This window comes from Triticum urartu, chromosome 7A, assembly GCF_056163025.1.
Source record: "Triticum urartu cultivar PI428250 chromosome 7A, HENAU_Tu73, whole genome shotgun sequence".
In the NCBI taxonomy this organism is placed as follows: domain Eukaryota; kingdom Viridiplantae; phylum Streptophyta; class Magnoliopsida; order Poales; family Poaceae; genus Triticum; species Triticum urartu.
The window spans coordinates 306,861,899-306,888,052 of NC_141879.1; positions in this window are offsets into that span (position 1 = coordinate 306,861,899).

Here is a 26,154-nt window from a genome sequence, read left to right on the forward strand (position 1 = left end):
GTAGAGACGTATCAGTAGTGGACGGAACAAATCTATGACATAGAAGAACCGAGCCAAGGCGTGCATGCCATGCACGAGGATCCCGCTTCAGCCCATAAAGTGCGTTAGCAAGACGACACAAATGATGTGGATGAGCAGGATCAACAAAACCTGGAGGTTGCCACATGTAAACTTCTTCCTCCAAGAACCCATGAAGGAAAGCATTCTAAACATCAAGTTGACACAGAGGCCACCCTTTGGCAGCAACCAAGGACAGAAGCAGATGAATAGTGGTAGGTTTGACAACTGGACTGAAGTTATCCTCATAATCAAGACCATACCTTTGCTTGAAACCTTTGGCCACAAGTCGTGCCTTGTATCACTCAATAGAACATGAACATGCTTCTTGACCTTGAACACCCACTTGGAGTCAATAATGTTGACACCAGACACGGGAGGAACCAGGCGCCAAGTATCGTTCCTCCGTAGTGCCTGAAACTCCTGCTCCATGGCACTATGCTAGTGAGGAATCCGAAGAGCCACCTGGAAATGCTGAGGCTCAGCAATGGGATTAGCATCCGCCTATGCCACACATGCCGCAATCCACGAAACCGCGCTGTCAGTGCGCTCCTTCGGCCAAAAAAATTCCGTTCTGACTGCGTGTACGAGCACGCAGAACATCGGTAGTTGGTGGAGGTGGTGGAGGAGACAAAGTCGATGAAGATGGTGACGATGATGCAGACCGATCACCAGACTTAGTGGCCACATGCACCGGTAACAACGGCGTGTCATGCAGTGTGGGAGACCGCTCAGGCGTTGAGGGAGAGGCTTTTGGTTTCACTGAGGCTTTGCTTTCGGTCTCACCGATCAATACACTTCGATGGCACTGAGTTGTAGTTAGTGCAATGGCCAGGGCCAATAGGTGGGACTGAAGAATTCATTTTGGTCGGTCCGAGATGAGCTCGGCGGAAACCTAACTGTCGGTGTCAAAACCGGCGGATCTCGGGTAGTGGGTCCCGAACTGTGCGTCTAGGCCGGATGGTAACAGGAGGCAGGGAACACGATGTTTTACCCAGGTTCGGGCCCTCTTGATGGAGGTAAAACCCTACGTCCTGCTTGATTAATATTGATGATATGGGTAGTACAAGAGTAGATCTACCACGAGATCAAGGAGGCTAAACCGTAGAAGCTAGCCTATGGTATGATTGTTGTATATGGAGTTGATTGCCTACGGACTACAACCCTCCGGTTTATATAGACACCGGATAGGGTTAGGGTTACACAGAGTCGGTTACAATGGTAGGAGATCTTGAATATCCGCATCGCCAAGCTTGCCTTCCATGCCAAGGAAAGTCCCATCCGGACACGGGACGAAGTCTTCAATCTTGTATCTTCATAGTCCAGGAGTCCGGCTGAAGGTATAGTCCGGCTACCCGAACACCCCCTAATCCAGGACTCCCTCAGTAGCCCCTGAACTAGGCTTCAATGACGACGAGTCCGGCGCGCAAATTGTCTTCGGCATTGCAAGGCGGGTTCCTCCTCCAAGTCCTTCATAGAAGATTGTAAACACCAAGAGTAGTGTCCGGCTCTGCAAAATAAGCTTCCACATATTGCCATAGAGAGAATAATATTAACACAAATCAAATCCGCTGACGTATTTCTGCAGTGCATCATCACACTACAACCAAGTCCCTTACTCGAATCGTTTTTACTTTTCCACCTCAACATGTTTTGCGAGGCGGTTTCCTTGGCACGTCTTGTCAAAGCAGAGATCGTGTACCCCCTTTACGGGATTCTCATCAATACGGACATGGGTAATCCAATCGCACCAGTTATCACGGCGCTTGGGAGGCAAGCGAGTTTTACTAGGCAGGTGGGGACGCACAACCGCATCCGCCCATATAAGGGGATAAGGATCCACCTTCTTACCTACGCCTTCTTCCTCCTTTGCCTATCCATCTCTTGCGCACTCGAGCTCCAGCGCCCAAGCCTGGACTTCCCACCTCAACCTTCTCCAGCAATGTCCGGAGCGGGAGGCAAGTGGATGGTCTCCTCCGTCACGGAGGGCCATATCAAAAAGCTAAGGAAGGCCGGATACTTGCCCAAAGACATCGCGCACCGACTTCCCGAGGAGGGGCAGCTTCTCCCCACCCCAAGGCCCCATGAGAGGGTAGTATTCCTTCCCCACTTCCTCCGCGGACTGGGTTTTCCACTCCACCCATTTGTCCGGGGGCTCATGTTTTACTATGGCCTGGATTTCCACGATCTGGCCCCGAACTTCGTCCTCAACATCTCGGCGTTTATCGTCGTGTGCGAGGCTTTCCTCCGCATCTGCCCCCATTTCGGCCTCTGGCTCAAGACCTTCAACGTCAAGCCCAAGGTGGTGCGCGGCAACCAGGCGGAGTGCGGAGGCGCCATGGCGGGCAAGATGGCCAACGTCCTATGGTTCGAGGGCTCTTTTGTGGAGACCCTAAAGGGGTGGCAATCCGGGTGGTTTTACATCACCGAGCCACGCGATCTGAAATGGACCGCAGCCCCCGAGTTCCGATCCGGACCCCCCACACGGCTTATGTCCTGGAAAGAGACGGGCCTGTCGTGGGGTGACGAAAAAGAGGTGACCGGATTGCAAACATGCATCCAGTCCCTGGTGAACAAGCCAATCCGGCTTGTTAATGTAATCCAGGTTATGCTCATCCGCCGGATCCTCCCGTGCCAACAACGGGATTTTAATCTGTGGGAGTTTGACCCGGCGCAGCACCAAACCCTTAGCAGGCTCTTCGACACGACGTACGAAAATGCCTGGAAGGTGCTATTCAAGGGCGCCGAGGCTCCCGCATCCGCTTCCGAGGACTGCAGATACAGCTCGCAGCGTCATGCTAGCGAGGTAAGCTATCTTCACCTTTTACAGGATGTTAAGCTTTCTTCATAGTTTGACTCTATGCGGGATCTAAACTCCCTTACCTTTGACAGGCTTGGCGGGCGATATCCGGACCGATTAACTGTCCGGCTCCGCTGCCCGAAGACCCAGCCCCAGCTCTACTGGTGAAGCTGCTAGTTCCGGCGCCTTATGTGGTGCCGGAGAAGAAGGCCAAGAAGAAGAAGACCACGGGGACTCGAAAGAGTGCCCGCAACGTGGTGGTGTCGGACTCGTCATCCGACGAGTCCGAGACGCCCTCTTCCCGTGAAAACGAGGAGGAGGAAGAAGAAAACTCTCCCCCCAGCGGAGGGAGGAGAGAAGAGGAAGGCCGCCCCAACGGGAGAGGCCGAGGGGTCTAGGAAAAGGAAGACCCCTCCGCCGGACTACTCCCCCGACACCGAAGAGGGCGGAGAGGAGTGGCCAAACAGGGCCAAGCGTCCGGCGAAATCGTAAGTTCGGATATCAGAGTAACTCATGATGTTCCTTTGTTGCACAACTTTCCCTAATGTCGAACGTAATTATGCAGCCCGCCCCGGGCCGAATTCAACGAATTGTCGGGCGGCTCCCTGGACTCATCGGACGTGAACTCAGTTCCGCCCGCTGTCTCGCCCCGCACTGCAGACGACGCCGAAGTGGCGTCGCGACAAGCTCCGGGGCAGGAGGAGGTGGTCCCGGAGGAGCCGCAAGGCAACCTCCCGGACTCCAGGAGTGAAGGGGATAAGGCCCCCCAGGGCTCCAAGTCCGGCTTTGTGCCGGACACCGCGCCGGAATCTTCAACAGTTCCGGACCGCGGTAGGCGAACTCCTTCCAAGAGGAGCAAGCCTTCTGAGCCGGCGGCCTCCGTCCAATCGGAGGTGCTAGACAATCTGCTTGAGGTGCTTGACGGCGCCTCCATCGACAAGGAGCACCGTACTATTATGAGTACGGTGATCCAGAAGGTTCAGTCCGCCAAGAGCGGACTGACTGAAGCTTGCGCTAGCCTTCTAATAGGCTTCGAGGTAAGTAAACATATATAAAAATAGTACCGCATAGACAGTAGCCCCTGATGGTATGTTTGGCGTTCGGAAAGAAAAGCCGAATAGAGGATCTAGTAAATTTCACAGGAGTCTAACAATAAAGAGTCAATATGCGTGTGCAGGCTTCGCTGCTATCCACCGCCGCACTGACTGTGGAGGTGGGTGTCCTGAAACAGGACCTCAAGCGGACCGAGCAAGAGCTCGGCCTTGCCAAGCGGCAGCTCGAGGAAAAAGAAGGTAGGAAATACCTTACAGAAAAAGTGCCTATAGAGAGGCGTGATTGCAAAAAATAACAGGATTGCACTGCTTATTATAGGGGCCACGACTGAGGTGGCGACCCTCAAGCAGGCGCTGTCCGAGGCCGAAAAGAAAACGGCCGCGGAGCGCACTGAGCGAGAGAAACTTGGGGCTCAGGTCGGCGAGGTGCAGCAAGAGCTTCAGGCTCTCATGAAAAAACATGAGAGTTTGGAGCTTGAGTCAAAGACCCAAGCATCCGAGCTCACGGCGGCCCTTGAGACTGCCAAGTCTGCCAAGGCCGAAGCCCAAAAGGCCCTCCAAGAGTTGGAGGAGATGAAGAAGATAGCAGCGGGTAAGGCATTCTTTATGCAAAGCAGAAATATAAAAGTAAACTCCTTGTTACTTACCCGAATCCGGAGTTCTCCAGGGGCATTCGCAGATCTTCCCCACAGCGTATCCGACGCCGCCGCATTCTACCGAGCTGAAGAGGGCAGCTCGACGGAGAAGGTGTTCTGGTCTCAGTATGCTGAGGCCGGACACCCTGTGCCCTTGAGCGACCAGCTGAAACAGCTGGTCGAGCTCCACAAGGCGGCTGAACAGGCCATGAAGGGCTTCATAGTTCGGCTATGGCCTGGAGAGGCCCTGCCTGGGAGCTACTTCGGGCTGGTGCGGCGGCTGGTGGAGGCCTGTCCAAGGCTCGAGGTCATCAAGTGCTCCGTCTGCATCGAAGGTGCCCATCGGGCCCTTTCCCGTGCAAAGGTGCACTGGGGTAAGCTGGACGGTAAGAAGCTTGTGAAGGACGGGCCGCCGCCGGGGAAGGAGCATCGCAAGCCCGAGAACTATTACAAGGATGTTCTTGCGGGTGCCCGCCTTGTGGCGGATGAATGTACCAAGGATGTAATTTTTGAACAAACTCGCTCGTTTTTATCCTGTGCGCTGAAACTTGTTCATAGGCGCTTAAGCAATGCTTGTTGAATTTAAAATATTATTTTCTGTGCGGCCGTTTATCAAAAAATTGAGAGATGGCCAGTCGTTGGCTTCTTCCCCCATGCCACTAGTGCTGGGGTGTTCGGGATAAACCTGAGCGCTCTTTTTCCCATAGTTGGGTCCTTCGAGGGAGGCGCTCAGCACAACGAACCAGGCAATCGGACTATAATGCTTGAACACTCTCACTTAGCCATAGAACTTTATAATTTTAAATTTCAGCGAAGCCCCTAGTTCGGAAGACCGAGTTCGGGGCGCTATCCACGCCTTGGCCGGACAAATCCGGCTCCTCGCTCGAAGCGGCATAAGTCTTTAGGGACTCGAAAAACCTCTCGAACAGCGACCGGTCTCTTGCCTCATCATGACAGTCAGTTTTAGCTTTCTCCACTGAGGTGCTTAACCCAGCTCAACCGGGGCACAATCGCAGTGGTTCTCCTAGTGCTACCTTAGCCGATATAGCGGAACGTAAGGCACCAAAACATAGGAGCCGGGCAAACCCAACTATTGACCCAAATCATGATTCGGAGCCGATGCATATAGTGCTATAAGTTCGGGGTGCCACACTTGTGAAAGTGTACGGACTTCTCACACCATTATGAGGGTTACTGAAGCCCCTGGCGTACTTGCCGTACCACGGTGTACGGGTGCAACATGTCATTAATGAACATATATAAAAGAGAGTAATGCAGAAAATAGACAAAAGCTATGCATTGTTTATAGAGAGGCTATTTATCAAAGACGAACGATACAAATTATGGAGTCCTGAAAGTAAGAAAAAATTAAAAAAGAATCCGGCAGCCCCTAGTACGTTTTAAGCCGTGTTTTGGGCGTGCCGTTATTGTGCCCCTTCCCCTGTGCCCATGGTATTTCAAGGGCGTAGTTATGTACGCGAGGTACTGGTTTCGCTATGTCGCGAAAGCTGGGGTTGGGGCCGCATTGCTACGCTTGCTCAGAGTGTGCCAGGCGGTCCTGCTGTGGGTTACTCTAGGCGCGCTTGGTAGTGTCTGGCTTTTTAATGGCCGGACTGGAGAATTTCCTGAGAAGGCTACTTTGTACCTCCGCTGTGAGAGCCGCCGTGTGCTCCTCCGTACGGAGGGAGCGTTCGGTGTTTCCGTTGACCGTAATTACTCCTCGAGGGCCTGGCATCTTGAGCTTGAGATATGCGTAGTGCGGCACCGCATTGAACTTTGCGAATGCGGTTCGTCCGAGCAGGGCGTGATAGCCACTGCGAAACGGGACTATATCGAAGATTAACTCTTCGCTTCGAAAATTGTCCGGGGATCCGAAGACCACGTCAAGTGTTACTGAGCCTGTACAGTTGGCTTCTACACCTGGTATAATGCCTTTAAAGGTCGTTCTTGTGGGCTTAATCCTTGAGGGATCTATGCCCATTTTCTGCACTGTATCCTAATAAAGCAGGTTCAGGCTACTGCCGCCGTCCATGAGGACTCTTGTGAGATGAAATCCGTCGATGATTGGGTCAAGAACCAATGCGGCGAAGCCGCCATGACGGATGCTAGTGGGATGGTCCCTTCGATCAAAAGTGATCGGGCAGGAGGACCATGGGTTGAACTTTGGGGCGACTGGCTCCATCGCGTATACGTCCCGTAGCGCACGCTTCCGCTCCCGCTTGGGAATGTGGGTTGCGTATATCATGTTCACCGTCCGCACTTGTGGGGAAAAGCCCTTCTGTCCATTGTTGTTCGGCGGCTTGGGCTCCTCGTCGTCGCTGTGCAGCCCCTTGTCTCTGTTTTCGGCCCTTAACTTGCCTGCCTGCTTGAACACCCAACAATCCCTGTTAGTGTGATTGGCTGGCCTTTCGGGGGTGCCATGTATCTGGCACAAGCGATCGAGTATTCGGTCCAAACTGGACGGGCCCTGAGTATTCTTTTTGAATGGCTTTTTCCGCTGACCGGATTTATAGCCTTTGAATCCGGCATTGACTGCCGTGTCTTCATTGCTGTCGCTGTTAACGGGGCGTTTTTGCTTATTCCGACGTGTCCTGCCACTTTTGTCCTTGGTATCCGAATTACCAGGGTTCTTTGATAAGTTGTTACTGCGAGCTAGCCAGCTGTCTTCTCCCGTGCAAAAGCGGGTCATGAGTGTCGTGAGGGCTGCCATGGATTTCGGCTTTTCCTGTCCCAGGTGCCGGGCAGGCCACTCGTCGCGGATGTTATGCTTGAAGGCTGCTAGGGCCTCTGCGTCCGGACAGTCGATTATCTGGTTTTTCTTTGTTAGGAACCGTGTCCAGAATTGTCTAGCCGATTCCCCTGGCTACTGAATTATGTGGCTTAAGTCGTCGGCATCCGGCGGTCGCACGTAAGTGCCCTGGAAGTTGTCGAGGAATGCGGCTTCCAGGTCCTCCCAAGAACCGATTGAGTCTGCTGGCAAGCTGTTAAGCCAATGCCGGGCCGGTCCTTTAAGTTTGAGCGGGAGGTATTTGATGGCGCGTAGATCATCGCCGCATGCCATGTGGATGTGAAGGAGATAATCCTCGATCCATACCGCCGGGTCTGTTGTGCCATCGTATGATTCGGTGTTTACGGGTTTGAAACCCTCTGGGATTTTATGATCCATTACTTCATTCGTGAAGCATAGCGGTGTGCGGCGCCTCTGTACTGGGCTATATCATGACGCAGCTCGGAAGAGCTATGTCTGTTGTGTTCGGCCCGGCCGGATTTGTTGTATCCGGAGTGAAGATCATTGTCACATGCCGTAGGGCGCCTGCGCGATCCGTAGATCGATCTTGTTTGTCTTGCCTTATCATCCAGTATGTCTCGCAGGTCGGGCGCATTTTCCCGTGCCTTAGTTGAGCGGCATCGGGGCATGGCTTGGGTGGAGGGCCGAGAGGCCTCTCTGTCGCGGTTGCGAGGTGGCCGGTCTGCCATGTCATGCGCTGGTGATGTAGGTGCTTCCTCCTCTGATCGGGGTAGCGGCCTGCGCTTCGGGTAACTCTTGGAGGGGCGTTCGAGTTCATACTCTTCGGCCGCAAGGACTTCAGTCCATCTGTCAGCTAGCAAATCTTGGGCAGCTCTAAGCTGTTGCTGCTTTTTCTTGAGGCTGCTTGCTGTGGCTAAAAGCCTGTGTTTAAAACGCTCTTGTTCGGCGGGGTCTGATGGTATGACGAATTCGTCGTCATCGAGGCTTGCCTCGTCTTCGGAGGGAGGCATATAGTTATCATCCTCGACCTCTCGGTCTGCCGCTCTCTCATGCGGGCTGGCTTCTCCATCTTCCTGTGCCGAATCTTGCTGAGGTGGGTGTTCTTCGGCGCTATCCGGGGTAGTATTATCTCCCGTGCCGGAATCATAGTTTTTGCTTTGGCGGGATTTAGAGCGGCGCCGCTGACGCCGGCGCTTTGGCTGTTTCTTGGGGGCGTCATCCCCCACTGTTCCATCGCCATCTCCATCTTTTGGAGTATCCACCATATATATGTCATATGACGAGGTGGCCTTCCAGCGCCCTACAGGTGCTGGTTCCTGTTCATCTCCTACATCGTCGTCCATGCCATCGATGTCTTCGGAGCTGAAGTCAAGCATGTCGGTTAGATCGTCGACAGTGGCTACAAAGTGGGTGGTGGGTGGGCTTTGAATTTCCGCATCGCCCGTATCCCACCCTCGCTGACCGTAGTCCGGCCAGGGCTCTCCTGATAAAGAGAGAGACTTAAGAGAATTCGGGATGTCGCCAAAAGGCGAATGCTGAAAGATGTCTGCGGTGGTGAACTCCATTATCGGCGCCCAATCGGTTTCGATTGGCAGGGGCGCGGGGGCTTCGGAGTCCGGGGAGGAGTCCGGATCCTTGGAGTCACGGGTCGTGCAGAGTGCGGGGCTAGCGTTCGGCTCGATCGCTTTTGGGATTGCAGCCCCCGAGGTGACGTCCAACCGGTCATCCTCGATTGGCGCAATAGGCTCCGAGTTAGGGGTCGGAATCGATGCGTGTGCGGCCTCCAGGACACTGTCCGGGGGCAGAGCTAGATCATGCCTCTCGAGATAGTGCGGCGCGCTTGGCCATGGCTCGAATCCGTCGAAGATCAAGTCCCCGTGGATGTCAGCCATGTAGTTTAGGCTTCCAAACCTAACCTGATGGCCAGGGGCATAGCTTTCGATCTGCTCCAGGTGGCCGAGCGAATTGGCCCGCAGAGCGAAGCTGCCGAAGACGAAGATCTGTCCGGGGAGCAAAGTCTCACCCTGGACTGCATCGTTGTTGATGATCAAAGGAGCCATCGGGCCTAAAGGCGACGACACAGAGGAACTCTCAATGAAAGCACCAATGTCGGTGTCAAAACCGGCGGATCTCGGGTAGTGGGTCCCGAACTGTGCGTCTAGGCCGGATGGTAACAGGAGGCAGGGAACATGATGTTTTACCCAGGTTCGGGCCCTCTTGATGGAGGTAAAACCCTACGTCCTACTTGATTAATATTGATGATATGGGTAGTACAAGAGTAGATCTACCACGAGATCAAGGAGGCTAAACCCTAGAAGCTAGCCTATGGTATGATTGTTGTATATGGAGTTGATTGCCTACGGACTACAACCCTCCGGTTTATATAGACACCGGATAGGGTTAGGGTTACACAGAGTCGGTTACAATGGTAGGAGATCTTGAATATCCGCATTGCCAAGCTTGCCTTCCACGCCAAGGAAAGTCCCATCCGGACACGGGACGAAGTCTTCAATCTTGTATCTTCATAGTCCAGGAGTCCGGCTGAAGGTATAGTCCGGCTACCCGAACACCCCCTAATCCAGGACTCCCTCACTAACCCTAAATTTTTTCATCGAATCTAATCTAAAGAACTTTTTCTGTGGATAGAAGGTTCTCATTCGTGGCAAGAAGCTGGACAATATCTTTGTGCATTGAATCAGAAAGAGAATGTCACAAAGAGGCTGAACTATACCCTAACTTGGTGACGATTCGCTACGTCAACAACGGTGGTGAAGATTTCCGTTGACGGTGATGGAGTCCTGCGGCGGAGACGCACAGGCGGAGAAGGCGACGATCCGGAGACCAAGGGGCGACGTGGGGGGCACGAGCACGAGTTCTTTGAGGAAATTTTCAACCATATGGGTTCGCAGGATATATACCCAGTTGTTGTCGGTGGCACCGAATGGAATGGTCCGGTGGCACCGAATGGAATGGTCCGGTGGCGTCGAGATGCAAAACTGCATGCAGTTAGTGCAACTCGGTGGGACCAGTCATTCTAATTGGTATCACCGAGATGAGAACATAGATCAATCTGGTGATTTCGGTGGGACCAAATAGGAGTGAGTTGGTCTGACCAAAATACACAAGAAGCTTTTGGAAAGCAGCCCTTGACGGATCGGGGACTCCGAGTGCTCCTCACCCGGAGGGTCCGAAAAAGACTTGTTCAATTCTTGTGATGTAGCATGAATATTGTTTGAGAAGAGAAAAATCATAGATAGCTAGAGAAGGTTCTTAGGCATTCTTGTCCATCCATTTGGCCAATAAAAACCAAGGCAATCAAAAACAACAAATGGATGTCCTTGAATGGAGAAATTATGCAACCAACATGCTCACACGATAAGATAGCAAATGAAATATGTGACAAATCATGCACAAACAATTCTAGCATCTATCAAGCAATTGGCGATGACTAGGTCCTCTATATATGAGTATATTGACTGAGGAGTCAAATGAGAACATTTGATCGTAGGTCATACTCATCGTTTAACCACAAGTGGGGTTACCACTTTTACATAAAGCATTGATCTATTCACACCATTAGAGTTGTTTTAGCTCAATTTTTAGAGCAAATCTCCCCTAGATGTGATATCCCTCCTAAGAGGGATGAACTAACCTTGTGTTTTGTCGATGATGATTTCATGTAGATAGTGAAGATGTGGATGCTCAATATTGATGTAGATCTTTTGGAGCAATCCATTGGAGTGTTGCACTTTCAATACATACATGGGTTAGTCCCACAAGGAACATACAAGGATATCCATAGACATAGAGTGAATTGCACATTTGATTATGTCCATGAAAGCATTAGGTTACCTTGTCCCTTGTCTTACCAACAAGAGGGTTTGTGACTCCATGAACTAGTGAAAGATATGAAAGTTGATTCCATGAGTCCTTGCCAAGATGAATATGAATGAAGTATGTTGGCGAAGTCACCCTCAAGAATGCTCTAGTTCTTCTTCTTTGGGATCCACATCAACTTGATGGGAATCCTTGGAGTTGTAGTCAAACTTGATGATGTTGACGTTGATGTAGTCTTTGGAACCCACTTGACCATGGCCTTAGGAGCTTCTTCAAATGTGTCAATCTCTTCTTGAAGCTTGTCCTTGCCTTTCAGCTTGTGGTCTTATGGTGGAAGATCATCTTGAGCTTGTGTTCCCTTGAAAGAATTGGGCTCATACTTCTCTTTTTGAGGAACAAACTTCATCTTGGGGTATTGATCTTCTCCTCACTCAACTCCATTGGCATTGAACTTTCGTTCAAAACCAACACCTTGGTTCTTCCGGTGCCTTCCTTGCTTGCGTACAATTTTCTCAAATTGCTTACTCCCAGCAAGGCTCTTGTAAACACCTTTCTCTATAATTCCCTTCAATAAGCTATTTTCTTGCTCAAGTGTAACTTGGCTAAGAGAATCATTAGTGGAATCAAGAGAGCTACTAGAAGCAACAATATTGGATTTAACATGGTTATTGTTACTACTAGAGGAAGAATCTTTATTTCTCTTGTTACTAGATTTTACTTGTGGCATATAAGTAGACAAGAGGAGACGTTTGGCAAGATAAGAAGAACTCTTGTTTCGAAGATCATCATTGATATCTCCAAATTTAGCTTCTCGATCCGTAGCTTCTCATGAGTCTTTAGGAGATCTCTATTATCCTCTAGAGTTGTTTCATGAGCTAACTCAAGAGTGTTTAATTCTTTAGTTAGACACTCAATCTCCTTCTTTTCATTGTCATTTGTTTCATCTTGATTAGCATGATTACTAGCAAGTTCATCATAGTTTTCATCACTAGTGTTGTCAACAAGTAAATCATCATCACCTAGCAAATCATCTTCATCACTATTGAAATCAACATACTCAGGGTGTGATACCTTAGGGCCTTTAGCCATGAAGCATCTTCCAATTCCTTCATTTGGTGAGTCAAATATGTCATAGGAGTTGGGTGATAGAAGTGCAAGACCGGCATCACCTTCATCTTGAGTATAGTAGGAGTCAGAGTGATAGCTTCTCTCGTAGTAGTTGTCAGAGTCGGAACCGGATACCCATTCACCAATGTGAGCTTGATGTCTTCGTCTTGTGTAGCTCTTTGATGACTTGTCCTTCCTTTCCGAATCCTTTCTTGTACGAGAGGATCTTCGTTCATAATGATCATCTCCACTCCTTCTCTCTTTTGGAGGTGATTCATCTCTTCTACTCCTCCTTTTTGGCGAGTCTTCTCTTCTCTTGTAGGGAGTTTGTACACTCATTGGAGTAGTGTCTGGGTCTTCCACAATTGTAGCAATTACGATCACAACTAGAAGATCTTTTGTCATTTTAGGACCTTGACTTGGAGCTTCTCTCTTTGCTTCTATTCTTGTAGAACTTGTTGAATTTCTTCACCATTAAGCTCAATTCTTCATTAGATACTTGCTTCTAACTTGATGTTGTAGGAGCATCACTTGAATCTTTGTAAGCACCACTTGACTTGTTGTGGAGCTCTTCCTTATCCTTGAGTGACATCTCATGAGCAAAAATTCTACCAATGACTTTCGTGGGCTTGAGATCTTTGTAATTGGGCATCATTTGGATCAAAGTGCACACGGTTTCGTATTTTCCATCCAAGGCTCTTAGGATATTCTTGATGATGAATTTGTCGGTCATCTCTTCACTTCCTAAGCCGGCAATCTCATTTGTGATGAGAGCAACCCTAGAGTACATTTTGGCGACTCCTTCACCATCCTTCATCTTGAACTTGTCAAGTTGACTTTGAATCACATCCAACTTGGATTCCTTGACAGACTCTATACCTTCATGAATATCAAACAAAGTATCCCAAATTTCCTTTGAATTCTCAAGGCGGCCGATTTTGTTGAATTTTTGGGGGCATAATCCATTGAAGAGAATATCGCAAGCTTGAGCATTGTACTGCAGCATCTTCATTTCTTCTGCTGTTGCTTCACAATCCAGTTATTTTCCATCCTCGAAGAAATCACCTTGCAAGCCAATACACACAACAACCCAAACGGCGGGGTTATGACCAAGAATATGCATTTTCATCTTATGCTTCCAACTAGCAAAATTTGTACCATCAAAGTAAGGACCTCTACGGTGGTAATTTCTCTCGGTAGACGCCATACTCTCTCCTAGGTTGTGAAACCAAGGCTATGATCACCAAAGCTATGGAAATCAAGGAAAATGGAGACCAAAGCTCTGATACCACTTGTAGGATCGAAAGTATGTCTAGTGGGGGGTGATTAGACTAATTGACCAAATAAAAATCTATCATTTTCCTAATTTTAGTTGTGGGCAGATTTTATTAATTAGCACAAGTCAAGTAATCGACCTACACATGCAATTCTAAGAGTGTAGCAGCGGAAAGTAAAATATTGCATATGAAGGTAAAGGGAAGGGTTTGGAGAAGGCAAACGCAATGGAGACACGAAGATTTTTGGTGTGGTTCCGATGCTATTGTACATCCATGCTGATGGAGACTTCAATCCACAAAGGGTAACGGCTGCGCAAGTCTACAGAGGGCTCCACCCACGAAGAGTCCACGAAGAAGCAACCTTGTCTATCCCAACATGGCCATCGCCCACGAAGGACTTGCCTCACTCGGGTAGATCTTCATGAAGTAGGTGATCTCCTTGCCCTTACAAACTTCTTGGTTCAACTCCACATCTTGATGGAGGCTCCCAAGTGACACCTAATCAATCTAGGAGACACCACTCTCCAAAAGGTAATAGACGGTGTGTTGATGATGAACTCCTTGCTCTTGGGCTTCAAATGATAGTCTCCCCAACACTCAACTCTCTCTCTCTCTCTCAGATTTGGCTATGGTGGAAAGATGACTTGAGTGCAAAGAAACTTGGGGAAGGCTAGAAATCAAGATTCTCGTGGTTGGATTGGAATGTCTTGATCTCAACACATGAGTAGGTGGTTCTCTCTCAGAAAATGTATGGTGGAAGTGTAGGCCCGTTCTGATGGCTCTCTCACAAATGGAGAAGGGGGTGGAGGGGTATATATAGCCTCCACACAAAACCCAGCCATTACACACATTTGACCCATCTCGGTGAGACCGAATGATTAAACTCGGTGGCACTGATTAGTTCAAAAATTTGAATGTTAGGAATCTCGGTGGGACCGACTAGAACAACTCGGTGAGACCGATGTGCTTGGGCTTAGGGAAAGCATCATCTCGGTGGCACCGATTGCATCAACTCGGTGAGACCGAAGTGAAGCAATGAGGCAACAGAGAATCTGCCAAGCCAACTCGGTGAGACCGATTGCATAACTCGGTGAGACTGAAGTAAATGCAACAAGTCACAGAGTGTTGGCAGGGCCATCTTGGTGAGACCAAACTGTTAGGGTTTCTGGCTGGGGCTATGTCATATGAACTCGGTGGCGCCGGATAGAAAGAATCGGTGGGGCCGAGTTGGAGTTTAGGGTTTAGATATATTTGGATAGAGAAAGTGGCTGAGGGTTTTGGAGCAATATCACTAAGCATCTGAGCAAGCAATCCATTAAGCAACACCTCATCCCCTTTTAATAGTATTGGCTTTCCTATGGACACAATGTGATCTTGGATCACTAAAACAAAGATGGAGAGTCTTGAGCTTTTCCCAATATATGTCCTTAGCATTTTGAGGGTCCACATCTCTAGTCCATGCCATGCCATTCATTGAACTTCCTGAAATATTTATCTTGAATGGATATTAGTTCAATGAGCTCTATGTTGTTATGAATTACCAAGACTACCCGGGGATTAGTTGCACTTTCAGTGGCCCTAAACGGGCCAGACACAAGTAGGCCCTAAATGGGTCGGCCTACTAATTTTGACTGGGTCGGTCTTTTTCACCTAAATGGGCCACTATTGGGCTGTGCCACATGTCGACGTATCATAGGCGCCCCCGTCCATTGAATGAATGACATCTGTCCCAACACCGAGCCAACACGTGGTTCCTCTAGCTAATGAGAATTTTACACGTGGAAAATCCCCATTGCTTTGGGTTGTTAGCGGGTTATTAGATCCAAACCAAAACCTAATAGCTTAACGGCGACTCGTTATGGTGGATTCCACGTGTCGGTTACCCTTGACAAAAAAACTTCCATGACGCGCCATTTATCATCATGGAAGCGAACACTTCCGTGATGATAATTTGAGTATTGACATGGAACAGTTCTACGACAACACATGTATGACTATCTTCATTCTGTCATAAAATCGTCATGGATGTACATGCATGACGAAAAACGTGACCTCTGTGACAAACACGTATCATCACGGAAGTGTTTTCTTGTAGTGTTGTTACCTGCACCTCGATAGTGATCTTGGTTGGTTCATGCATGGTAAAAAGATTTATTTTGCATAGCATGTTCCCCTATAGCCCACTTTATTCTACCATCCCTTGGTACCATAAGCCTCACTCAAGGTTAATCTTGCATGAAGAAGCGATCATCGGGCATGTACACACTTCTTGATTCCTTCACAGATAACTTGAAGGCTCTTAAGTGACTTCTAACTTTGTAGGATATGCACACCCTCCAAGATTAGCAAGCAAATCAATGTCCCAAGAACCATATGATGAGTGTATCACAAATATATGCTTGAAGCAAAGAGTGATCACAAACGAAGGGGCTCAAAAAAGGGATGAGCTTGGCCTCCAAAGTCACAAGGGAACTGCTCTCAAAGTGCTATGAAAAATAATCATGCCTATTAACCATGAAGGGGTGTTTATATGTAAAGAGAGCATAAAATAAACTACTGCTCAGGTAAAGCAACTAGCTTGGAAGTTTCAGAGGTAAATCGATACTACCAGACGAGTTTAAAATTTGAATGATCAGAAGGGTAACACATGTTCTTGAAATATGCGATACCTCTTTGTAACACCCACGATGCGGCTATATCTCCCACGTGTCGGAGCATGACTTAGAGGCATAACCACATTGTAGGCATGTCGCAAGAGGGGTAATCTTTACACATCCCATGTACTGAATAAGAAAGAGGTACAGAGATGGCTTACAATCGCCACTTCACACAATACATGAATATAGCATTACATCATCCAGATACAATCAAGGTCCGACTACGGAACCAAAATAAAGGAAGACTAACCCTAATGCAAAAGATCCCCGATCGCCCCGACTGGGCTCCACTACTGATCAACTTGAAACGAAACAACACAACGAACACGATCTTCATCAAGCTCCTCCTTGAGCTCGGTTGCGTCACCTGCACTGGTATCAACGGCACCTGCAACTGGTTTTGGAAGTAATCTATGAGTCACGGGGACTCAGCAATCTCACACCCTCGCGATCAAGACTATTTAAGCTTATGGGTAGGGAAAAAGGTAGTGAGGTGGAGCTGCAGCAAGCACTAGCATATATGGTGGCTAACTTACGCAAATGAGAGTGAGAAGAGAAGCGAGCATGGTCGTGAAACTAGAAGTGATCAAGAAGTGATCCTGAAACTACTTACGTTCAAGCATAACTCCAACATCGTGTTCACTTCCCGGTCCCCGCCGAGAAGAGACCATCACGGCTACACACGCGGTTGACGCATTTTAATTAAGTTAAGTGTCAAGTTCTCTACAACCGGACATTAACAAATTCCCATCTGCCCATAACCGCGGGCACGACTTTCGAAAGTTCAAATCCCTGCAGGGGTGTCCCAACTTAGCCCATCACAAGCTCTCACGGTCAACGAAGGATATTCCTTCTAGCGGGAAGACCCGATCAGACTCGAAATCCCTGTTACAAGACATTTCGACAATGGTAAAACAAGACCAGCAAGACCACCCGCCATGTCGACAAATCCCGATAGGAGCTGCACATATCTTATTCTCAGGGCACACCGGATAAGCTAAGCGTATAGGAGCCGACGTAACCCAAGTTTCCAAGGGATGGCCCTGCACGGTGCTCTAGTTTGGACCAACACTCAGAGGAGCACTGGCCCGGGGGTTTAAAATAAAGATGGCCCTTCAGTCTGAAAAAGGCTAGGTGGCAAATGGTAAAACCAATGTTGGGCCTTACTGGAGGAGTTTTATTCAAGGCAAATTGTCAAGGGGTTCCCATTATAACCCAACCGCGTAAGGAACGCAAAATCAAGGAACATAACACCGGTATGACGGAAACTAGGGCGGCAAGAGTGGAACAAAACACTAGGCATAAGGCCGAGCCTTCCACCCTTTACCAAGTATATAGATGCATTAATTAAATAAGAGATATTGTGATATCCCAACAAAAATCCATGTTCCAACAAGGAACAAACTCCATCTTCACCTGCAACTAGCAACACTATAAGAGGGGCTGAGCAAAGCGGTAATATAGCCAAACAACGGTTTGCTAGGACAAGGTGGGTTAGAGGTTTGACATGGCAATATGGGAGGCATGATAAGCAAGTGGTAGGTATCGTAGTGTAGGCATAGCAATAGAGCGAGCAACTAGCAAGCAAAGATAGAAGTTATTTCGAGGGTATGGTCATCTTGCCTGCAAAGTTCTCCAAGAAGACGAAAGCTTGATCCTCGTAAACATACTCAACGGGTACCTTGAACATGAACTCGACTCCCAGCTCTACCCAGACAAGAACACAAGCAAAGGAAACCACAATCAACCATGGTGCAATGCGCAAGGAACATGTATGAAAAACATGACATGATATGCGGGATGTAATATGCAATGCATGTGCGTGCTCCGGAAGGAAAAGATTGAACCAGGCCTCAACTTGGCAAGCCAAGAGTGCCGCTGGAAAGATGAGATGATTTCGGTCGAAATCGATATAAAGATCACCGGAATCGGATGCACGGTTTGCAAATGGCAAGCAGAACAATAATGGCACAAATCTACGATTAACAACACGAAGCCATCTAGAATGCAACAAGAAACTAAGCTACTACACTCCAACATAGCAACAAAGCACATGGCAGTGATCCACTCAAGATGCTTGGAAAAAGATGAACACTAAGATACGGCTAAATCACACAATAGTAGGTTCAAACAAGCACGACAAAATTGCAAAAGATATCAGGATCACAGACTTAGTGAAAATAACAACATGTCAGGATTTAACATCAGGAAGCAATGTTTAGAGCAAGATAACAACAGGCTACAGGAACATATCATGGCAAAGCCAAAAGGGATCAGAGAATACAATGGCACCCATGTGAACATAGCAAGTTTCGTTAACAGATTCAGACTTAGCAGAAAACTGGACATGGCAAAAACAAAGTTACGTAGGCATGTTTGCGAGCTTGATGCACTCACCACAAGGCATTTCATGACAAACTAAGCATCCACCCAGCAAGAAGACATGATTAATAAGCTAACCATGCCAAGAACACACTCATAGCATGCATGGATCAATTACAACAACCTCGGCAAAATTGATTAACACGTAAACAATCTGCCAGGAACATTTTATAGCAAAAGTAGAGCAAGATTGAGTCATGATAGGGCACTCCATACTTGCAATAAAAGACATGGATGGAAAGAACATAACAATATATCAAAATCATCCTTACTGAACATGCTCAAAAGAGGCATGGATCACTCTGTAGCAACAAGAATACATGGCATAAAAATAACATCAGGGAAATGACTTAGAAGAATTCTAAGTGCCTGAAATCCGCAACATCACGAGAGCTACTTTGCATGCTTGTGCTAGTCACCACATTGATCACAAAAATACATGGCATACACCCCTATAAAGATGGCATGGCATATAACAAAACACATGTAGAGCTCATGCTCATATGCAGCACACATTAATCATGGCAAAAATGACAAATGCTCACAAACTGATAAGAAACAGCACCTAACATTTTATAGCACACTTGCAAGAGCATTTAGGGCATCAAGATGGACTCAAATGAACATGGTGCAATGGAATGAAATGAAGAGGACAACCAGATGAACAATTTGATATCTCAAGCACGCAAAACGAAGCATCACACAGGAAGTTATGGCATGATGAACATGGGCACATGAATCTGGACACTCCAGGGATTTAGAGGAATTTTACCTCCGCGAAAGTCAACGCGGGACGGAGAGAAGCGGGACGAAGAGATCCGGGAAGCAGGGACGCCGTTTGGATTGGGGACCGGTGGATCTGATCCATCTCTCCCAGATCCGGTGGACGCAGAGCTCCGGCGAGGGCGGCGATGGAGGCGGCGGCGAGCTGCGCGCGAGGCGGCGGAGAGGCACCGGGTCAGCGGCGGAGCAAGGAGGAGGTCCGGCAGGGCACTGGCAGAGGCGGTTGGCGGCGACCGGAGCGGCGGCCGGCGGCGAGCGCAGCGGCGAGGTGCTGCGGCGGGCGCGCGGGCGCTGCATCGTGGAGGCGGCGGCCGAAGCGGCGAACCATGGCGGAGCGGCGAGGCTGCGGCGACGAGGAAGGCGGTGCACACGCGGGCGGGCGGCGGCGGTTGCGTGGGCCGGGCGGGCCTGCCTCGGGCCCGACCAGGCCGCGGTGGGGAGGAGAGAGAGACGCGGTGAGGTGGCGCTGCCGGATTGGAGGAGGGAGGCGGCGGTGCTGACGTGGCGAGATGCCATTGGTCGGAGTGAGGTGGCCGGCTCCGGTGGACATGTCCAGCGCGGCGTGGACGCGTCCGGCGGCGCGGAGGGAGTTGGACCTAGGGTTTGTACTGCGCGAAATTTTGGGGAGGCACACATATTTATAGGTAGAGGGAGCTAGGAGAGTCCAAATGAGGTGCGATTTTCGGCCACGCGATCGTGATCGAACGACCGAGATGATGGTGGGGGTTTAGATAGGTTTTGGGCCACTTTGGAGAGGTGTTGGGCTGCAACACACACACGAGGCCTTTACGGTTCCTCGGTTAATCGTTGGAGTATCAAACGAAGTCCAAATGGCACGAAACTTGACAGGCGGTCTACCGGTAGTGAACCAAGGACGCTTGGCAAATCTCGGTCCAATCCGAGAACGTTTAACACCCACACACGAAAAGAGACAAAAGGGGACGCCGTAGGACATAGGAGCGCCGGATTGCAAAACGGACAACGGGGAAAATGCTCGGATGCATGAGACAAATATGTATGCAAATGCGATGCACATGATGACATGATATAAAATGCATGAAACACAAACAAATGACAAGGCAACAACATCGATTAACTGGAAGACACCTGGCGCAACGGTCTCGGGGCGTTACAACACTCCACCACTACAAGAGGATCTCGTCCCGAGATCTAGAATGGCACCGGAGGGAAAAAACTGAAGAGAAAGAGAAGAGGTAAAACTAAGTTGCTTCTTTGACAAACGAGTGAAACCAAAGAACCTTGCGAGGTTGAGCAAATTGAAAGAAAGAAAGCAACGGCGATGAACGAAGTTGAAAGCACTCTGTTAAGAAAGAGGAAAAAAAGGACCGATTCGGGTAGCACTCCGGTTGAAAAGAGATGAAAGACTTGATAAAATGAAAGAACTTGAGCAGCGGGCACACACTCCGGTTAAAAGGATAAGCATGAAAAGATCATGATCTTCACAATTCGAGATGATGACTGAAAAGAGCAACACCACAAAGCCTCCGGAAGAAATGAAAGAATGGAATGGAATGGACGGAGGGGAACGAGATCTTGAGAGAGCATGCTTACGACAAATGCTGGAATGGAGTTGTTGGATTATCAACAACGAAAGGATAAGCTTGATGTGGGCTTATGGAAAACACCTCAAAATTATGAGTTGACAATCTGCCACTAATGGAAGGAATGGATTTGGATTGATATGAACAAGGAGATGAGAAGCTTATCTCACCGGAAGGATAAATGACGGCCTTGGGTCATTTATAAGCACCATAGATAGCAACAATTCCTTAGGGAAGGCTTTAGGTGAAACATGACACAAGATAACTCCAATGAAGAGATTGATTGGTTGAAAAGATGCTCATGCTCGAAGAAATTGATGGGTTTAAACTAACTCATACTTGACAACTTGTGAATCATGAAACATGAACTCAAATTATCAAGAATGACATAATACCACCTCCAATGATATGGTAGAAAGAATTGCACTTCGGAATGCGAGATGAATAATGCTTGAGCTCCTCTGAAAAGAATCTCAATGAACACTTCGAGAATGAACTAAATCCTTGATGAACCATCATGTAGAGCCTCCGTGAGATCTTCGGTAATAAAAGGATGATAGAAAGAAAGGGAAGTTGAGAATATAAAGTGAAGCCTTGGAATGGTTAAATGGAGCTTCACGGTGAGATAAAGTGGAAACTTGGAACTCCAGAAGAAAAGATGAAGCAAATTAAACCGAGAATTTGATGAGCCTCCGAAATAAAGAATTAATCATTTGGGTGAATCAAGAATAAGAATTATGTTATTCTCATCCTTCAACAATTTAGATTGATGACAAGCAAACGGATTTGGCATACTACTTATTCTCGTAGAAAGGATTAAAAGAGATATAGCACAAACTTGAGAAGGTCTTCAATGAACCACCAGTAGGATTGAAATAACGAATAAATTGATATGATAACAACTGAAGAGAATCCTGTAAAAACCACCGTAAGAATTGAAGAACGAATGAAGTAAAGGGATGAATCATCGGTAAGAATTAGAGAACCAATGGAGATGCTTGAGGGAATTTGAATCATGAGAACGAATAGATCATGAACTGACTAGAGAGTACTTGAGTGATGCACCGGTAAGATTTGGAGAAACGAGAGATGGAAGCTGGAATGAATAATTCTGAGCTCATGGGCTCCGGAGAATCAAACTGAAAAGACTTCTGAATTGCTTCAGATAGGTGGAAAGAATTCTCACAATTGAAAACAATTATGAGAGAATGGCAATAAGCTAGAACCATGAATCTTGAAGAGAAAGGAGCAAGATTTAGAGGAAAAACTCTTCTTCGGTCTTCAAGTGTTGAGAATGACAAAGAGAAACACCACCATGAACAGTTGAGATACTCCGGGATGAGGAATAGAAAGGTTGAGCCAATGGTGATACGAATTAGAAATATCTTGAAGAAACCAACTGACTGATGATAACTCATTCTTACGTCAAACTTTAAGATGAATTTGAAAAGCTCCGGGAGAATAGAAGAGTCAGGTAAGATCCTGTGAAAATACCTGTGGGTTAGGGCCCACTCAAGAGAAAAAACACCGTCGAACGATTTAAGAGATAGATTGTGCCGGTTGAATTAAATGGCTTGAATGAGATAACAACCTCGAAATAGGTTGAACAGCTGTTGAACGAAAAGACGAGCCTTCTGAGATATCTTCAGCACTCCGGAACAATTGAATAGTGAGAAGTGGAATGATAATGAGGCGCAATGGCATAAGAAAGCATTTGAAACGAGGAAAGAAAAATGATCAACACTAAAAGCTTGATTTGTGTCCTCCGGAGAAGAAAAAGAACGAATAATGATGAACTTGTAGAGCATCTTCACGAGAAGCACTAGATAAGAACATTGACGGAGAAGAATGGAGAGACTTCACATCCATGAATAAAATGAATAGTAGATTTATAAATCTAATTCCTTGAAGGAAAAGGGTGGGTGGGCGGGAAAACAAAGACAACTTGGGACGAATGAAACAAACACCGTTGAGAAAGCTTAGAATTGAACTTGCGTATGTTGAAATGATCAGAACCACTTGAAGAGAAACACGCCGGTTGAAAAGAAATTGAAATGACAAACACAAAGATTGAGAGGGCTTAGTATTCACATAGAGGTACGAGAACACCGCTTAGGGAAAGGTATGGAATCAACATTTGACTTCGAAGCAACTCGAATACCACAACTGAAAACAAAAAGAAAGAATTGGCTTGCAAAATAAGCCAGAACAAACATATGATAGAGATTTCGTCCGAAGTTTTCATGGTGGGGCCTGCACGGGCTCGATCGTACATCACCATCATGTACAAGGCAGTGCACATGACATACGAAGCGTCCCCGAGTCAGCATAGCCAAGGACTCTTTAAGACACAACGAGACCACTGTAAAACCAACCATGGATAGGCGGACCACTAGACGTCGAACCCCAATCTCATATCATGCATCTGTTGAAAAGATATCCTAAGAGCTACTTGAATTCCCACTTATAAACTCCCGAAACTTTTTGGTTATGCAATTGGGTGTTGGGGAAACATGGGAAGCATAATATCTCACCCGAAACTAACAAATCCTACATCCAGCTGTATCCATCCTTCAACACATAACCAAGAAACCTTCGGAAATCGTTTACCTCAACCTTCGAAAAGCATCCGTTATACGAGTTGTGGCAATACTCCCGAACTCCCGCCCCAGTACTGGGTGGCGTCGAGGTTATCTCACCAACAACTGCATAAAAGAGATTTTCGAAGTCGGCGAAACTCAGGTATTCCAGAACTGCAACGATAAAATTGTGACGACAACACCTCGGAGCTCAACTCTCCGGGACACTGCCACAACCCCTAAATGTCAGGAGGCACCAAGAACAATGTTCTCGTCACAAAACCATCGGAACGATTCCAAGATACCCGCGTGATACTAATTTTTTTTAGTGAAATTTGAGAAGAGAAGAGTCAAAACTCTACGTCAGGAGGCCTCACCAAAGCGACGAAGGGACTGAGGAGTAAAAAGAATCCTACTCTCATATATATATATATAATCCTAAAAGACTCAAAACATTTTTTTAGACTCAACAACGCCAGTGATTCGATCAAGCAGGGGGCTCCTAAGTCGGGGAAGGCTCTGATTACCAACTTGTAACACCCACGATGCGGCTATATCTCCCACATGTCGGAGCATGACTTAGAGGCATAACTGCATTGTAGGCATGCCGCAAGAGGGGTAATCTTTACACATCCCATGTACTGAATAAGAAAGAGGTACAGAGATGGCTTACAATCGCCACTTCACACAATACATGAATATATCATTACATCATCCAGATACAATCAAGGTCCGACTATGGAACCAAAATAAAGGAAGACTACCCCTAATGCAAAAGATCCCCGATCGCCCCGACTGGGCTCCACTACTGATCAACTTGAAACGAAACAACACAACGAACACGATCTTCATCAAGCTCCTCCTTGAGCTCGGTTGCGTCACCTGCACTGGTATCAACGGCACCTGCAACTGGTGTTGGAAGTAATCTGTGAGTCACGGGGACTCAGCAATCTCACACCCTCGCGATCAAGACTATTTAAGCTTATGGGTAGGGAAAAAGGTAGTGAGGTGGAGCTGCAGCAAGTACTAGCATATATGGTGGCTAACTTACGCAAATGAGAGCGAGAAGAGAAGCAAGCACGATCATGAAACTAAAAGTGATCCTGAAACTACTTACGTTCAAGCATAACTCCAACACCGTGTTCACTTCCCGGTCCCCGCCGAGAAGAGACCATCACGGCTACACACGCGGTTGACGCATTTTAATTAAGTTAAGTGTCAAGTTCTCTACAACCGGACATTAACAAATTCCCATCTGCCCATAACCGCAGGCACGACTTTCGAAAGTTCAAATCCCTGCAGGGGTGTCCCAACTTAGCCCATCACAAGCTCTCACGGTCAACGAAGGATATTCCTTCTAGCGGGAAGACCCGATCAGATTCGGAATCCCGGTTACAAGACATTTCGACAATGGTAAAACAAGACCAGCAAGACCACCCGCTGTGCCGACAAATCCCGATAGGAGCTGCACATATCTCGTTCTCAGGGCACACCGGATAAGCTAAGCGTACAGGAGCCGTCGTAACCCAAGTTGCCAAGGGATGGCCCTGCACGATGCTCTAGTTTGGACCAACACTTAGAGGAGTACTGGCCCGGGGGTTTAAAATAAAGATGACCCTTGAGTCTGCAGAACCCAAGGGAAAAAGTCTAGGTGGCAAATGGTAAAACCAATGTTGGGCCTTGCTGGAGGAGTATTATTCAAGGCGAACTGTCAAGGGGTTCCCATTATAACCCAACCGCGTCAGGAACGCAAAATCAAGGAACATAACACCGGTATGACGGAAACTAGGGCGGCAAGAGTGGAACAAAACACCAGGCATAAGGCCGAGCCTTCCACCCTTTACCAAGTATATAGATTCATTAATTAAATAAGAGATATTGTGATATCCCAACAAAAATCCATGTTCCAACAAGGAACAAACTCCATCTTCACCTGCAACTAGCAACACTATAAGAGGGGCTGAGCAAAGCGGTAATATAGCCAAACAATGGTTTGCTAGGACAAGCTGGGTTAGAGGTTTGACATGGCAATATGGGAGGCATGATAAGCAAGTGATAGGTATCGTAGCATAGGCATAGCAATAGAGCGAGCAACTAGCAAGCAAAGATAGAAGTGATTTCGAGGGTATGGTCATCTTGCCTGCAAAGTTCTTCAAGAAGACGAAAGCTTGATCCTCGTAAACGTACTCAACGGGTACCTTGAACATGAACTCGACTCCCAGCTCTACCCAGACAAGAACAAGCAAAGGAAACCATAACCAACCATGGTGCAATGCACAAGGAACATGTATGCAAAAACATGACATGATATGCGGGATGTGATATGCAATGCATGTGCGTGCTCCGGAAGGAAAAGATTGAACCAGGCCTCAACTTGGCAAGCCAAGAGTGCCGCTGGAAAGATGAGATGATTTCGGTCGAAATCGATATAAAGATCACCGGAATCGGATGCACGGTTTGCAAATGGCAAGCAGAACAATAATGGCACAAATCTGCGATTAACAACACGAAGCCATCTAGAATGCAACAAGAAACTAAGCTACTGCACTCCAACATAGCAACAAAGCACATGACAGTGATCCACTCAAGATGCTTGACAAAAGATGAACACTGAGATATAGCTAAATCACACAATAGTAGGTTCAAACAAGCACGACAAAATTGCAAAAGATATCAG